Raw genomic sequence first — 15,201 nt, 5'->3', positions numbered from 1 at the left:
TGCACTTTCCAAAGTCTCTAATAACCAAGAGAGGCTTAATGTTGCCCTCAGTTTGATTAAACTTTAGACAGGTTTCTTTCTGACTATAGCACCTTGACTTGACCTCCCTTTTTAATAGAGCATTTATTTTAGAAAATTTGCAATTATGAATTCTTTCTCTGCCCCTGAAGATGTAAATCTTTTACAATCCAAAAATGTCTTTTTCAAGGACTTGTGAGTCATCTTTTTGAAATGTAATCATGGAAGGAGAGAGTGCCCCTATCCCCCAGTCTCTGTAGGAACATAAGAGCCCAACTATAATGTGACAATTAACAAGCACTAATTGACCTAATCAAATTGACAGATCTCCCTCAAAACATCCTCCAGTTCTTCTTCACTAGCTCACTACAGGATTTAAATATTCTCCTGCCTTTTGGTTCAGTAGAGTTGAGTTCAATTTCTCTCTGCAGTAGTCTTCTCTCCTTTATTGCAATAGTCTTGAATAAAGTCTTTCCTGCTTGTTTAACTTGTCTGGTATAATTTTTTTCCTCGTAAGTAAAACGCATTCTATTTATGGTAAAAACAAAAACACAAAGGATGTGTGTGAGTGTCTGTGTATGTGTATGTATGAGAATGTTTGTTAGCTAAAAGAGCAAAAGAGATACTGAAGTTCAGTGTCTTTAAAGTGTTTGCCTGCCTTCAAACTTGTTTCTTACTAGATTACAATAGGTGTATTTCTGCAGAACCTGCCAACTTAATCACTCAGTTGTGTGTGGTAGAGTGTCAGCCCCAGAGACTTGGCTGCTGATAGATTTCTTTCTAAAACACAGACCTCCAGTCTAAGTTCAAGTCTCCACTGGCAATTGATTTACAGAGTGGCATTTGGCAAAAGACATGATCTTCATCTCACCTGGGTCTCATTTCCCTGTTTGTAAAAGAGAAAGAGAAAAAAGTTCTAAAAAGAAGTAAAGAATGAGAAATTGAAAATGGCATAAAATATTTTCACCTAGAAAGATTTTCTCTCCGTATGTATGGAAGACAGACTTGCATTAGAGGCAGCATAGGGTGGCTGGTTAGAGCCACACTCTAAACTAGCCGGCTGCCTGGTTCTTCCTGTACTGTCTGCACTTCATCTGTAATATGGGAATAATTATAACAGCATTTATATCATAGTTTTGCTGTGAAGATTAAAGGAATTAATATGCATAGAGAACTTGCATTTTAACTGTGCCTTGTATGTGTTACTTTAATGTCGTCCTTTTTTATGTATTTGCTCTTATATTATATCATTATATATACATATATATCATTATCATTATATATCTCATTTTATATATGTGTGTATAGATATGTGTGTTTTATATATGTGCGTATATATACACACATGTATAAAATCTGAGATAAACGAATTGCTACATGATTCCTGAAAAAAAAAATGTTGTGTTAACAAGGAAGAAGGGGGGCTGGGTATAATTTTGAGTAAACAATTTATCTGTCATAATGCCCATTTCCAAAGTAATTAATTGTTTTTCATCAGTATAGATATTTTTTGGTGGTATATTTTATCAAATGTGTGTATCACAATTTGTTTAGCCAATTTGCTATAGTTAGACTTCTGGAGAGTTTCCAAATTTTCATTATTGTAATAAACATGGTAGACATAAATATTACATATCCCAAAGGGAAACAAAGGTTATGCTGATAAAGCCTCAATAAACATTGAGTGGAATATTTTGTATATTCATTTTTTTCTTATGCTTCTGGTATTAATTTTTGAAGAAGGAGGTTTTCATTTCAATTATATTTATTTGAAGATCCATATGACATTTATTCATCCATAATTTTACACCTATCTATATCTGAAGAAAACTGTGCTTTTTATGATATCCATTTTTACCCTAATGCTTCATAAAGTGAATAAAGATTAGATGGCTTTGTTTAGGAAAATTGAAATGTGTAGCCTTATGAAATTATGAAATTACCGCACATAAAAGATTTAATAATTGTTTCTCACAATTTTGAATTAGTGTTGTTAATAAGATTTAGGGAATTCATTTAAAAATAGACTAAACAAAATAAGGGGTAAATAAAGAACACCACTAAATACCAGCTGATAGCTGAGTTATTCAAATAGATTTCATCTCCATGCATAATTTGTCTTCAATCAGTAAACAATTTAGATGTCAAAGAAGACTTTTACTTGAATAACAAATTTCAGTTAATTACGTAATCATATTAACTAAATATCTTATTGCATTACAGTATGTCTTTATGATATCTTTCTGAGATTTGAATCTGAAAGCAGGTCGAATACTTCATAAAGAAGGAAATAGAAAGATCCCCATGAATTTCTCACCAAGGCCAGGAATTCACCCATGACCTTGCCTGTGACTTTGCTCTTATTCCACCCATGTCCTGCAACCCTTATTTCTCCTTTGATTTTACTCATAATTGTAAATTTTAATTTTTACTTGCTTAAAACATCCTCATTTTAACTAATTATCTCTTTTATTTTACATTATTTTTCTATAATTAAAAGCCTTGATACTATGTGAGTCTGCCTTTGAGAAGGTAAATTTTCGGGTCCACTGACTCTGTAGGCTTCTGAGTTTGATAAATTCTGCTATATATATAAATACTTCTAAAGGCAACAAAAACAGCAAAAGTGATGTGGTAGGCTTTCTCTTTTTTAATTTTAATTCAGCTAATTTCAGGACTGCATGTGAGAAAGAGATTTACATAAAAAGGAATAAAGAAAATACAGTATATAGAAGTGGTTATAACTTGTGCAGCATTCCCAAAAAGAAGCAATTACAGGCAATTTGAGTTGTAGTTAAGAACAAGAACTGAGAAATTAGGCAGACTTTTAATTTTTTCTAAACTTAGTTCCATCAATAGAAGATGTATAATTATATCTGAGGGATGCATTTCTAGAAGTGGACTTGCTGAGTCAGGGTGACGGTACATATAGAAATGTAATTGCTGTTGCCAAATTACCCTCTAAAAGGATTGCATCAGTTAACACTCCCACCAAGAGTGGATGAATGTGCTTGTTTCCTCATATACTCAATGCTACATGGTATGATAAAACATTATGACTTTGTTAAAGTGAAAAAAAATGAGGTCTCTCTGATGTTTACATTTCTTTATGAATGAGATTTTTTTTAAAAGTCAAAATTAATCTATGCAGCCTTTCTTAGTGCTTCTGTATTTCAACCTAAAAATTTTATGTAATAAATATTTAAATATGTAAAATATAAAATGAACCATGCATACAGTGTTAGAAAAGTATAGACATAACTAAAAGTATCCTTTGTTGTAATAATAGTATGAAAAGAATGAATTACATTCATCAAATTTCTAGATCACTTAAACATTGGCTAAATTGTATGCAAATACTATAAATTTGCATAAAATTTGTTATATTCTGCTTAAATGTCACACTTTAATGAAAACTCTGAGAGTGGATGATATTGAAACAATGAAACTCTTCCAACGTTTTGGAAATTTAAGACCTACAGAGTATGTTGCCACTTCCAATTAAAGTATAAATTTGATCTTAGTAGCAATACATTCATTTGGGATATCTTTCCAATAAGCCTTGAAGTTACTAAAAGAAAGAACATTTAAAATGCTATTTTTGAATAGTACTAGCTATAGGGGTTGATGAAGTCTTATTCAAATAATTTCAATTTTAAAAATAATACATTTTCAATCAAATTATTTGCTTGTCAAGGAGGCACTAATTATTCAGAAAATAACTAACATGAACTCATCGAAAAACTTGTTTCTATAGTACAGAAAATGAGAAATTTAAAAATAAATTCTGCTCTAAAAATACAACCCAGTTGTTTTAAGATAGAGAAATCAAGAATCAACTTAAAGGAAAAGATGCTTGCACAACCTTGCCTTATATCCTTTTTTCTCAAGTATGTACTCAGCCAAGGTCTTACAATTAACAGTGAGACATTATGACATGAGTTTTCCACAATGTGCTTAATAAATTGTTATACATTTGAAGAACAAAAGCAGAATGAAAGTATTTTCAAGTATTTCTCATCAGTTTCACTCACAAGAAAAAAAGTGAATATTTTGAGCATTATTCAGATATGATGCTTCTTACTCTTGGAATATCTGGATTCTCCTGACTTAACTATATTTTCCTTATTCATTTGCTTAGCAGTACTTTTATTCAAAGATAGATGCAAGGTATTAGAAAAGACCATGAATATCGCATCTGCCTAATGCTGTTTTCTGTAAGCAGTTCCAGTGAAATGCTTGAAATGAGATGATTCAATCTGTTAAGTTCTGAAAACTATGCATTTAATAGCTCTGTGAGATCCTATTCAGTGACAATATTCAGGGCTTGTTTTGTTAACAAAGTCAAGCTTGGTTCAGTCAGACTCCTGCAGGAAGCTGGGACTATTTAAGCTAAGTCAACATCCTCACAGGAATTCTAAGTTATGTCCCATATGTACTGATAGTTCTGCATTCTGGAGGTTCAAATTTATTACTATTAGTTAAATAAAACTGATATTTTTCTCCAGATATCATTACCTCTTCTTTCACCATCTGCTTTTCTACTTTTTCAACCACCTGGCTACTAACCTAGGAGAAAATATCCCATGAGGTTTGTAAATATAAAACCAACCACCTCCCTTATCCTGAACTAATAAGAACAATGCTGCTTCTCTAACTGGGGTTGGCAAACTTTCTGAAAAGGGTGAAAGAGTAAATATTTTTGGCCTCCTGGGCCATATGGTCTCTGCTGCAAGGACTTAACTCTGCCAGTATAGCTTCATGGCCAAATGTAAACAAACAAGAGTGGCTGTGTTCCAATAATACTTTATTTACAAAAACAGGCTGAAGGCCAGATTTGGCCCATGGACCTTTAGTTTGCTGACCCCTACCTCTAACACAGTATTCTTAAGTAGAAAATCAATTCCAAATCTTTTTTGAGATAATTAGTAATTTTTAAATTAAGGATGTAGAGTAAGATGATCTGGAAACTTCTCTATATCCTGTTCTGCAGCTCAGCAACTTAGAGCTTGTGGAGGGGAATTTTAGATCTGAAAAGAGAGTCCACTTGGTTGAACACTACTGCAGCCATTCTTTTTGGCAACGTTAGCCACTTTAGGAAGGCAGGCTCTGCTGGTCAGTTACTCGGTGTCTGTTTTACCCTCACTCCTTACAGACAAACCCAGATTTATTTTGAGGGGTGATCAAATACCTAGCTAAAATCCTGGGTTTCTCACTCCTCAGTTAAATGTCAATAGCATGTAATATCTCTCCTGCAAATGATATGACAGTGAAAGTCTACCCAGTTCAGTTTTCAAAAGGCTGTTGTTTTTAAGATTAATAAAAGGATAGAGTCAGCTTTTGCCCATAGCTCTTCTTCTTTCTTCCCACCTGGAATATAGTTTTGATGCCTGACATTTCTTAGTTATATTGTGACCTTGAGGATAAAGCCCCATATTTAAGTTGAAAGAAACTGAAAACTGGAAGAAGGCTGAGCTATGGACTCCCTGGAGAAGGTACAAGCACCATGGTATGTGTGAGTATAGATTCTTGGTTAGGAGTAAAATATATCTTATCAGATTAAACCACTCAAGTCAAGTTTCTGATACATATAGCTCAGTTCAATACTATCTTTAGCTTTAAAATATCATTTCTATTTACTGTGTAAGAGTAACAGGCTCCAAAATTAAATTTTACATGAGACTGATTTCATTAATTTTTTGTGTTTCTTACTTCCTCCATTTTAATAGTTTCTCCTCAAGACTGTTCTACTTCAGAAAAATATCTAGATAGAAAAGTGAGGAAATCTCAAAAAGACAGTGCTTGCACTAAGGCAGTCTTAGTTTGCAGGTATGTTCAGATTAAATACTTCCACCTGCAGTATTCTCAACAGGCATTGTTGACCCCAAACTAGGGTATAAAAGAGTGGGAGGATGAAGCAGAAATTGAAAGTGCTCTTAAAAATCAATATAATGTTAGGTTGTGCAAGATACTGAAATACAAGAAATTGCCCTTAAAGAAACAGCTAGAAAGCTAGGTCAGAGTGCAGTAGGTCAAGATCTCTTTATGAACTGAACAGGGAGGATGTGAACATGAAGGAGTCGCACAGCTGGGAAAGAATTCTGCAGAAAAGATAATAACCTGCCAAATAAAGGTGGCCTCAGGACAGGAACCACGCAATCTTCTGGGAGGGCAGAGGTTTACCACAGGATCCCCTGAAGATTTTCTTTTTAAAATCTTAAGGCCTAGTGCAAAAGCTTTTCTTTACTAAAACTTTTCCACAAGGAATGTGATTAATTCCCCTGGGCTTTAAAAATAAATAAAGATTCCCATAAGTCCCTGGTCTTGTCCATGTGCGACTGGGAGCACTAGAGACAGAAACGAATCTCACACAGCAAAATGTCTTTAACGGTTCTCTTAACTCTACTTTAGGATGCTTGAAGTGTTTTTAAAAGTCAGAGCTTTTAGAAAATTACCTGAATATTTTGTTTCAGAATGATTAACACATTTTAAAGATAAACTATAAGAAATTTGTAACATATATTATATATACTAGAAGAATGTATGTAATATTCAAGTACTCTCCACTTCTTCTGTTAGAAAATGGTGATAATTTTGAAATACTATTTCATGAAGAAAAGTGTCTGGATTTTTCTAGTCTAGAATCTTTCTTTTGCTTCTCACATTGAACTTATTCTTCATGATGAAATGCCAAATTACTTTTCCTGAGGTCTTATTACTAAGTATTAGTCTAGTCAAGTGTTTATTCAAAACATAATTTTTTTATTTCGAATTTCCATTTGTTCATTCCAGAAATATTGAATACTTCCAAACCTAAAATACCCTCTGTAGATACCTCATGGGAATTAATATTATTCTGATATGGCATGTATGTTCTCATCATGCAGTGAACATGCAGAGGGTAATAATCAAAAGCTCTTTCGCTACGACTACTAACTTGTCTGAAAAGCAATTCCCATTTAGTCATCACCAAATAACTCCCTTTGTAGTGCTGTTAATCACTTCACAACAACAGTTACTAGAGGTATTGATATTGATATAGTATTGGTTATAATCCTACCTGATATAATATGGGTTACAAAGGCACTGCAACGCTTAGCTTTCAATACGCCATGGTGCAGAAAATAAATAAACCTCACAATTAAAACTAAATAAATGTCAATGCTTTGTACCACAGAGGACTTGGATCCTGACCATACTAGCTAGAGGATGGGAGGATCTGGGTAATGTCTGAAAAGTAATGGAACACTAGGGCTGTCCCTTTGCCATTTGAGAACTTCTCAGGGGATCCAGGGACTTGAGAAAGGATGGTGTGGCTTGTCCGGGGCACATACCCTAAGCGCCTGAGTATATGCCATTTCCTAAGCCAGGGAGGTGATTACAGCCCACTTTGGGTTATAAAGAATTTTATATATATATGAAGCATATATATATATGAAACACATTTTCAGGTTGTCTTAGAATCTAGAAACATTCCCAAACTAACACTTAAGCAAACAGCAGTATCTTTAGGCCTGATCATATCTCTCCTAAATATTGGGCTCAGCTAGTTTGAAGGTCCAGAAATGAGCCCAACAAGGAATCTCTGGGTTTTGATTATCCAAGCACAGCTGGCTGACCATCAGCAATTAGACTGAGTCCAGCAACTCATATTCTAACACATGTAGGAAGAATCTTCCAAGGACTGTTTTATTTAACTTACTTCTGAGGAGCAGGATTGAGGCAGAGTGTGCAGCCCCAGAGTCATTTCTTCTCAACCATTCTTAGCTTGCTTGTGGCATGATTGGTCCTTTGGAGAAGAGAGTCACAAAAGAGGGAATATGTTCAGATGCATTCATTCTAGGAATGGCAGGGAACTCATCCTGGTTAGTAGCCCAGACTATAGCTTCTAACATGGGAGACACTTTTAAAAATTTTTAGTGCATTTCACTGTCATGTTTGCATTACTATCAGATCACATTAAAAATAATGACATGCAAAAAAAAAATCAGAAAATAAGGGAAGTCCCATTTTAACATGGAGAATTCTTCTGAGAAATAATGAAGACTTTTCACATAATTTAATTCTTATATCTTGACTGTACTGTCGTTCAAATCATAACCTATCTTGTTCTAGAATATTATTAATGATCTATGAATGTCTTTTGAATCATTTTGGTAAAATCATGTCCAAAAAATGAGCAATATTTCAGAACTGGATAGACTCTTGATTTCACAAAACGAAACTATTATAAATGTCTAGGATTTGGCATAAACTCTTCCGATTTTTCCTTATTCTTATGAAGATTAAACATTCTGTTTTTAAGTCACAGTTCTTTTTTGGTCTCTCATTTGGTGTGGATCAAGTCATTTAACCTCCTATATGTTTGTTTCTTCATCTCTAAAATGAGGTTAATAATTTTGACCTTTTGCCTCTGGGTTTTACTCCGCAGTGAAGAAAAACATTAATGCCTGTAAAGTACCCTGGGATCTATGGATGAAAAGTGCAGAGATGAAAGGAGTTATTCTATTTAAGAGAGGAAAAAGTAGACACACTTGAGTAAATTCATTTCAAATGTGCGTTCCGCTTCAGTGAAGTTGAACAGAGAGTGGTTACGGGAGTGGGCAGATGTTCACACGCACGTTCAGACTGGTAAGCAATAATATTGGGAGTATTGCTATTCCAAACACATAGAGACTCACCGAACTGATCAATTTGCTTCTGCATTTATTTATTCACAGCTGAATTCCACTTGCAATGCATGTGCCAAACATTCTTGCTGGCAGGTAGGGAAATATATCTTGCTTAGATTGTGCTTTTAAAATGAACCCAAGAAAAAAATTAAATCCCAATAATTCATAATTGTATTTTAGCAAATATATCTCTATAGGCTGTATTTTACTCACTGCTGAAAAAGAAATGAATGCATTGTGAAAGCTGGAGAAGATATGTGAGGACTACCTTTATTTCTTAACTTGACCTCTGAATTAGTCCTTTACAGCATTGCTTTGATCTGGGCAAAGGCCATAGCAAGTATTTACTCTCCAGAACTATGGGGTCCATCTGCTCTTCCATTTCTCTTTTAAGTTCATTTAAAGAAAACAGGGACATGAACTAGAAGTCTAGACAAGACTTCTTTTTTACATACCTATATTTCCCTGTAGGAAATACCGGATATCCAGTCTTTTACACTTTTCCTGATGAGGACCCATTTGGATAGTAATACCCAACACCAAAATTCAAATAAGATTTATCAAAGAAGAGCCTAACAACAAATCATGTTTTAACGCATAATTTATAATTCTATTCGGTAGTGACATATCATTTTGGATTTGCATAAATTACAAATGTTTTGATTAAATGTATAAATTATTCAAGACAAGAAAGACCCTGTCTTATATAAAATGGATAATAGATAACCTTAAATTCTTAGACTCTTATATAAAATGTGGCAAAGTGAGAAATATACCCAGCATGCCTCCTTTTTTGTCTTCTCCTTTAGAAAATGCTACACCTGCCAGTCATAAAATTGTCCAGACAAAAACCACTCAAGCTGTTTTAAATAAGGGGAGGGTAGGGGATAAAGTGAGGGGTTGTTCATGGGCACAAAATTACAGATAGATAGGAAAAATAAGTTCTATTGGTGAACAGTCAAACTAGGCATCTATAATTAACAATAATTTACTGAATGTTATCAAATAGCTAGAAGAGAGTAGATCAAGTGTATACATCACAAAGAAATCATTAAATTTTTCAGTGATGTTGCTAATTACCCTGATTTGATCATCATGTTGTATACATGTATTGAACTCTATACCCCCAAAATATGTATAATCAATATGTTTTAATAAAAATAAATAAATAAAAGCAGAATTTCAGCAAGGTTAACAACAACAACAAAATGTATATGAACAAATACTCTTAATGTAACTCCATTGCCAGTTGAATCAACCATCCTTGCAATGTGACCATTAATTACATCTTAAAGTGATTACAGCTCATACTCATTGAGCATTTACTATATTTTGGTGCTGTGTAAAGTGATTTACTTTTCCCAATTCAGATAATAATTCCAAGGTAGATACTGATAGTTTTCCAAGTTACAAGTGTGTAAACTAAAATTGGGGATAATTGAGTAATTTTCCCAAAGTTCCAAATCTAGTGAGTGACAGAGACAAGATAGAAATTCAGGTCTTTCTGATTTCAAAATGCATTTCTTAACCCCTACACTGTGTTGTCTCTGGTCCAAATACCTCTGCAAATCAGACACTTTGCTTTGTTCCCCCTATTTTAGGTGTTACTTGGTCTTCTTCACTCCCCCTCCTAAAAAGGTCAAAACTCTTACCTGCTGTAACCTGGTCACCTTGAGTCCCTACTGATGAGCAAATAATTATTGTGCAATTTTTGAAAATCAGTTTATAAATTATCTCTAGAAATTATACCTCTGCATTTGGTTATGAATGCTAAAGTAGTTTAGGAATCTGAAGTTAGTAAGATTATGAGATTTTCTCTTTAACATATGGATACATCAAAGTGAATAAGTAAATCTAGCACTGTCTTACCTTTGTGACTATCATATACTGTTGATTTTTATATTATATACATTGATTTTAACTGTTGATATGTATTCAGAAAATTCAGCTCTGATGGAGTTTTTTTTCATATTGCTAGTGAAAACAGTCCCATCATCCTATTAAATGAGCCACTGCTAAAAATGTGTCGGAACAGAGACATGACTCTAAATACAAAAGAGAAAAGCTTAATCTTTACTCTTTGTGTCAAGTTATCTGAAACCAGTAGACTTCCCAATTGATTATGAGATAGCAAAATTACATCAATTTTTGAAATTAACCAGGGCCGCTTATCAAAAGTGAAAATATGCACTATATAACGACTGTTTCTTTGTCTTGGACGAACACTAAAATTCCCAGGAGAAACAACTACATTGCATTTTTATCTGCATCTTAGGAATTATTTAGAAACGGAGAATAAGAAACACTTCCTTACAATTATGTTTGTGTGTATCATTAGGAAATATTAGACTGCTTTTCAAACAAAGCTACACTTATGCCTTCACATTAATTTCTGTTGGTCTTCTTACCCATTGAGCTGTCCATAATCAATGAGTCTATACTCTATTTCACAAAGGTGGTATGGATAGGAGCTAGCAAGCTTACTATAAGAAGGAGTGTATAAAAATGAAATTATGTTCTTCTTAACATTACAAAGGACCTAACAGAATTCTTATAGAATTATTTTCCATTTCTCTAAGTTTATACGACCATCTCCAAACCTCTTCACCCTGCTTTTAATTTACAATATTGACAGATTCTGATCAGAAAATGGCAACCTATAAATTCTGTGGACCAATGAACAAGTGTTTCTCTTATCATAATATATAAAAAAGACAATTTCCAGATGTCATCTTTGATCAAATTTGTGAAAGATACTTTTGTATAATTTAAAAAAGAATAAGTATGTATGATGCTATGTCATCTCCCTTATAACTAAAAAGCATACTCTAAAGAGTCTTTGACAAGCTTGATGCAAAGGACAGAATGTGGTTTAATCCCTAAAGGTATCAGTAATTTGACCCTTACTACATAAAGAGGTTTCAAAATATTCCAACTTATAAATGGTCAAAATACATTTAACTGTGTGGGACATTTGGCTTCTTTTCAGATTTTACTTCTGTAAATACTTTTGTGATACATATATATATTTATAATATATATCTATATATAATTAATATATATATAAAATCAGAAATATGGATATGTCTGACCAGCTCTAATTGACAGTTCATTGAATGAGAAATCAATGAAATCAACATTAATGTAAAGTTTACAAACCTTGCATATTGTATAAGGGCCTTTCTGCCTGGTATCACCAATTCAGATTCCTTCCCTACCACCTCCTGTCTGGTTTAGAGAACATACAGACAAACATAAAACAGAATCCATCCTACCACAAATTCTTAATAATGCTGGATAAATCTTTTCAAATCAGCAGTTTTCTTTTTTTTCTTTCTTTTTTTATTTGAGATTGCAAGAATAAACAGGAAAGCCACAGATGCCTATAAAAGGTAACTTAAAATATGTAACATCAGTCTTCACTTAGGATGTATAACTCACAACAAAATGTCACCTCCCATCACAACAAGAACAAGCTACATGTTCTAGAAAATCTAAGTTTTGTCAAGCCAATTCAAAAGTAGAGGTTGCAATATAACTTAATGAAATGAAAGGCCAATTGTAGACTGGTGTGTGAGAATGTGGACTGGTTTGCCCTATTATAAGGTTTTTGCAGCCACCTATGAGCTGTTTTACATGGTCTTCACTGAGTGCTCATGACAAAGCAGAGCAGACCCCTTTGTGGTGCAGACAGGAGAGGCTTGCCTAAGTTTAAAGGTGAAACAGGAGCAAAGGGAAACCCTTCCATATGGTGGGCTCTGCATAAGTTTAAGGCAGAGATCATTTGTCACTTAGAGAGGGGCCAGGAGACACTCCCTTTACTTTTGACCCAGAAGCAAGTATAGGGATAGGTCATCTATCCCTATACTGTGGGAGGCTCAGGAGTGTTGAGAAAGTCCTGAGACATAGGGGCACACGGGCTAAGACTAAGGCTGAGAAAGGAGAACCAAAAGACATCTTCTTGTGATTTAGATTCTGCCTGAGAATGAGCTAGAAAGTCATTAGCCACTGTGGAAGGACAGGAATTCTGTGTGCATTCCAGTCATCTGCTAGTAAGGAGAGGAGTGGGAAACATGCTCATGGTGTAAACTCTGCAATGAGTAGAAAGCAGTGATCTGCTTAAAAGTGCATCATATTTGAATATCCGAAACATCCATAAATAATTTTTTAAATCAGAAAAAGAGAGGGTTCAATGAAGAAAGTCTTGGGGAGGGAGAGGCTTCTTTAAGTCAGGTTAAAAGAAAGGAAAAACCTGAGACAGTTTTAAAGTAAGAAGATTTATTAGAAACTCAGGGGGAAATTCTTATTACATCTACTACCTTTCTGGTCAGATGACAATCAGTTATACTAAAACTAATTATGTGTATAAACATTGGCCCATTGGGTGATCATCACTAAAAATAAAAGCAAATTTAATAATAATACAAGTGCAGAAGATTTGAGAGTTACTCCATCTGAGGTGTAGATGTATAAGGGTCTGCACCCCATACAACTAAGTGCAAGGCAAACTACTGGACTGAGAGCCAGCTGCTGCCAATGAGCAGTTAACCAGAGCCATTCTTCAAGAGAGGATATCAAATGAGGAGGAACACTCTATGGCAAAGCACCTACCTGAGCAGCTGGATGAGAAGGACTGAGTGATAAAGAAGCAGAATGCATTCTACAAAGAGCAGCTACCTAGACTAGAGGAGAGGAGCTCAGTTTTACAAAGTTACCACTGGGCAATATCACAAGCTGCTGAAGAGGTGGAAGCAAAGTTAAAATGGTATGAGTTTCATCCAGTTTGTGCTGACCGGCAGGCCAAAATTCTCCAGTGTTACTACCAGCACACCCACAAGACCCTCAGCTCTCCACCAGTGCCTGCATTGTGTCCATTCTGCCAAACAGCTTGCTTGAAAAGAGAGTCTAAAATCAACTTTTAGAACACGCAAAATTCTTTCAACATTAATTCCAAAGTTTTTTTTTTTTTTCCTAGTAAGAAATTGACCTGTTTTCTTTATTCCTAGTAAGAAACTGACCCATTTAAAAAGAAGACAATTAAAGAGAAGGCTCAGAGAGCAGATTCAACAGAATCATATCACATTTTGATCAGCATCAATTAGAAAAGCCAAGGCCAAGATCAGGGATCGGTCATCAACGAACACTCTCCGGTGTTAGTAAACCCGGTTTATGATGATTAAAAGAAGAGAGCAGCCCTCTACACCTTTTTGTTTTTTCATTGAACTTCTACTCACCATAAAATCTTTACCTTCTAAACAAGCTCCATCATTTGGTGAACGTTCACACTAACAAATCTGGGGTGGAGGTGGGGGTGGGGAGTAAGTTAACTGGTGTGGGGAGAGTATAGGACAAAACACAGATCTCAGGGCAACAGTGCTGGACAGAATTGTCGAGGCTGTAGCATGTTGGTTTTCTTTCTTTTTCTTTTCTCCTTTGGTTATATAAAAGATACTTCATTTTAACTGATGGTGATCATGCAAGTAAATAGACAAAAAGGAGAGAAAATATACCTCATTCATGAAATAATGTTTATGATTGCAAGTGAAATAAGGCATTTTAATCAATATAAATGCAATCTTATACAACCTACTTCCTATCATGAATACTGACATCTTCACTTCATGCACTATCAATAATAAATGTATTTTCTGATGAAGACTGGCATTATAAAACAACAACAACAACAAAAACAACAACTCTCATGCCTTGGGGAAGTGTAAAGCCCTTACACACAGGGAACTGTACAGAGTACCAAGAGGCAGCTGTCTAGCACTGATGGAGAAACAGCAGTATTGAGAAAGATATCCCTGTCTTCCTCCATACAAGTCACAGGTGCACTGAGCCTGTTTAAGTCTGAAAACGTACATATTCAGACAAAAACCCATCATAGCACATACTCTGGGTCTTTTACCAAGTACCACACTATAGCAATTTACTTCTGGGGTAGAATAGTACTGAGAGAAAGCATGTCCGTGGTGCAGGCGTGGAGGGCTAGCTGAAGTATTAGGGTAGAGGAATAACTATAAGGTAGTGTCTGCACACAGACGGGATATTTGAAGGCTGTGGAACACTGAATATAAATAAAACAACAAAGATAAAATGCAGATCAACTAGTTTGATATAGTCCCATTTGTTTATTTTTCCTTTGGTTGCCCGTGCTTTTGGGGTCATATTCATGAAGTCTGTGCCCAGCCCTATTTGCTGAAGGGTTTCTCCTATGTTTTCTTTAATAAGTTTTATTGTTTCGGGGTGTATATTTAAATCCTTAATCCATTTTGAGTTGATTTTAGTACAAGGTGAGAGATATGGGTCTAGTTTCAATCTCCTGCAAATGGATAACCAGTTATCCCAGCACCCTTTGCTGAAGAGGGAGTCCCGACCCCAGTGAATAGACTTGATGCCTTTGTCGAAGATCAAATGGCAGTAAGTACGTGGGTTGATTTCTGGGTGCTCTATTCTATTCCATTGATCAGTGTCTCTGTTTTTATACCAGTACCATGCTGTTTTGGTT

General features: G+C 34.8%; 1 pseudogene; it reads left to right on the top strand.

Moving 5' to 3' along the window:
* The first annotated feature begins 13,285 nt into the window (after positions 1 to 13,285).
* Positions 13,286 to 13,612, top strand: LOC103602821 (annotated as a pseudogene).
* Positions 13,613 to 15,201: the final 1,589 nt, after the last annotated feature.

This window comes from Galeopterus variegatus, unplaced genomic scaffold (assembly GCF_000696425.1).
Source record: "Galeopterus variegatus unplaced genomic scaffold, G_variegatus-3.0.2 Scaffold4321, whole genome shotgun sequence".
NCBI classification, from domain to species: Eukaryota; Metazoa; Chordata; class Mammalia; order Dermoptera; family Cynocephalidae; genus Galeopterus; species Galeopterus variegatus.
This window is presented reverse-complemented; position numbering and strand designations above follow the sequence as displayed.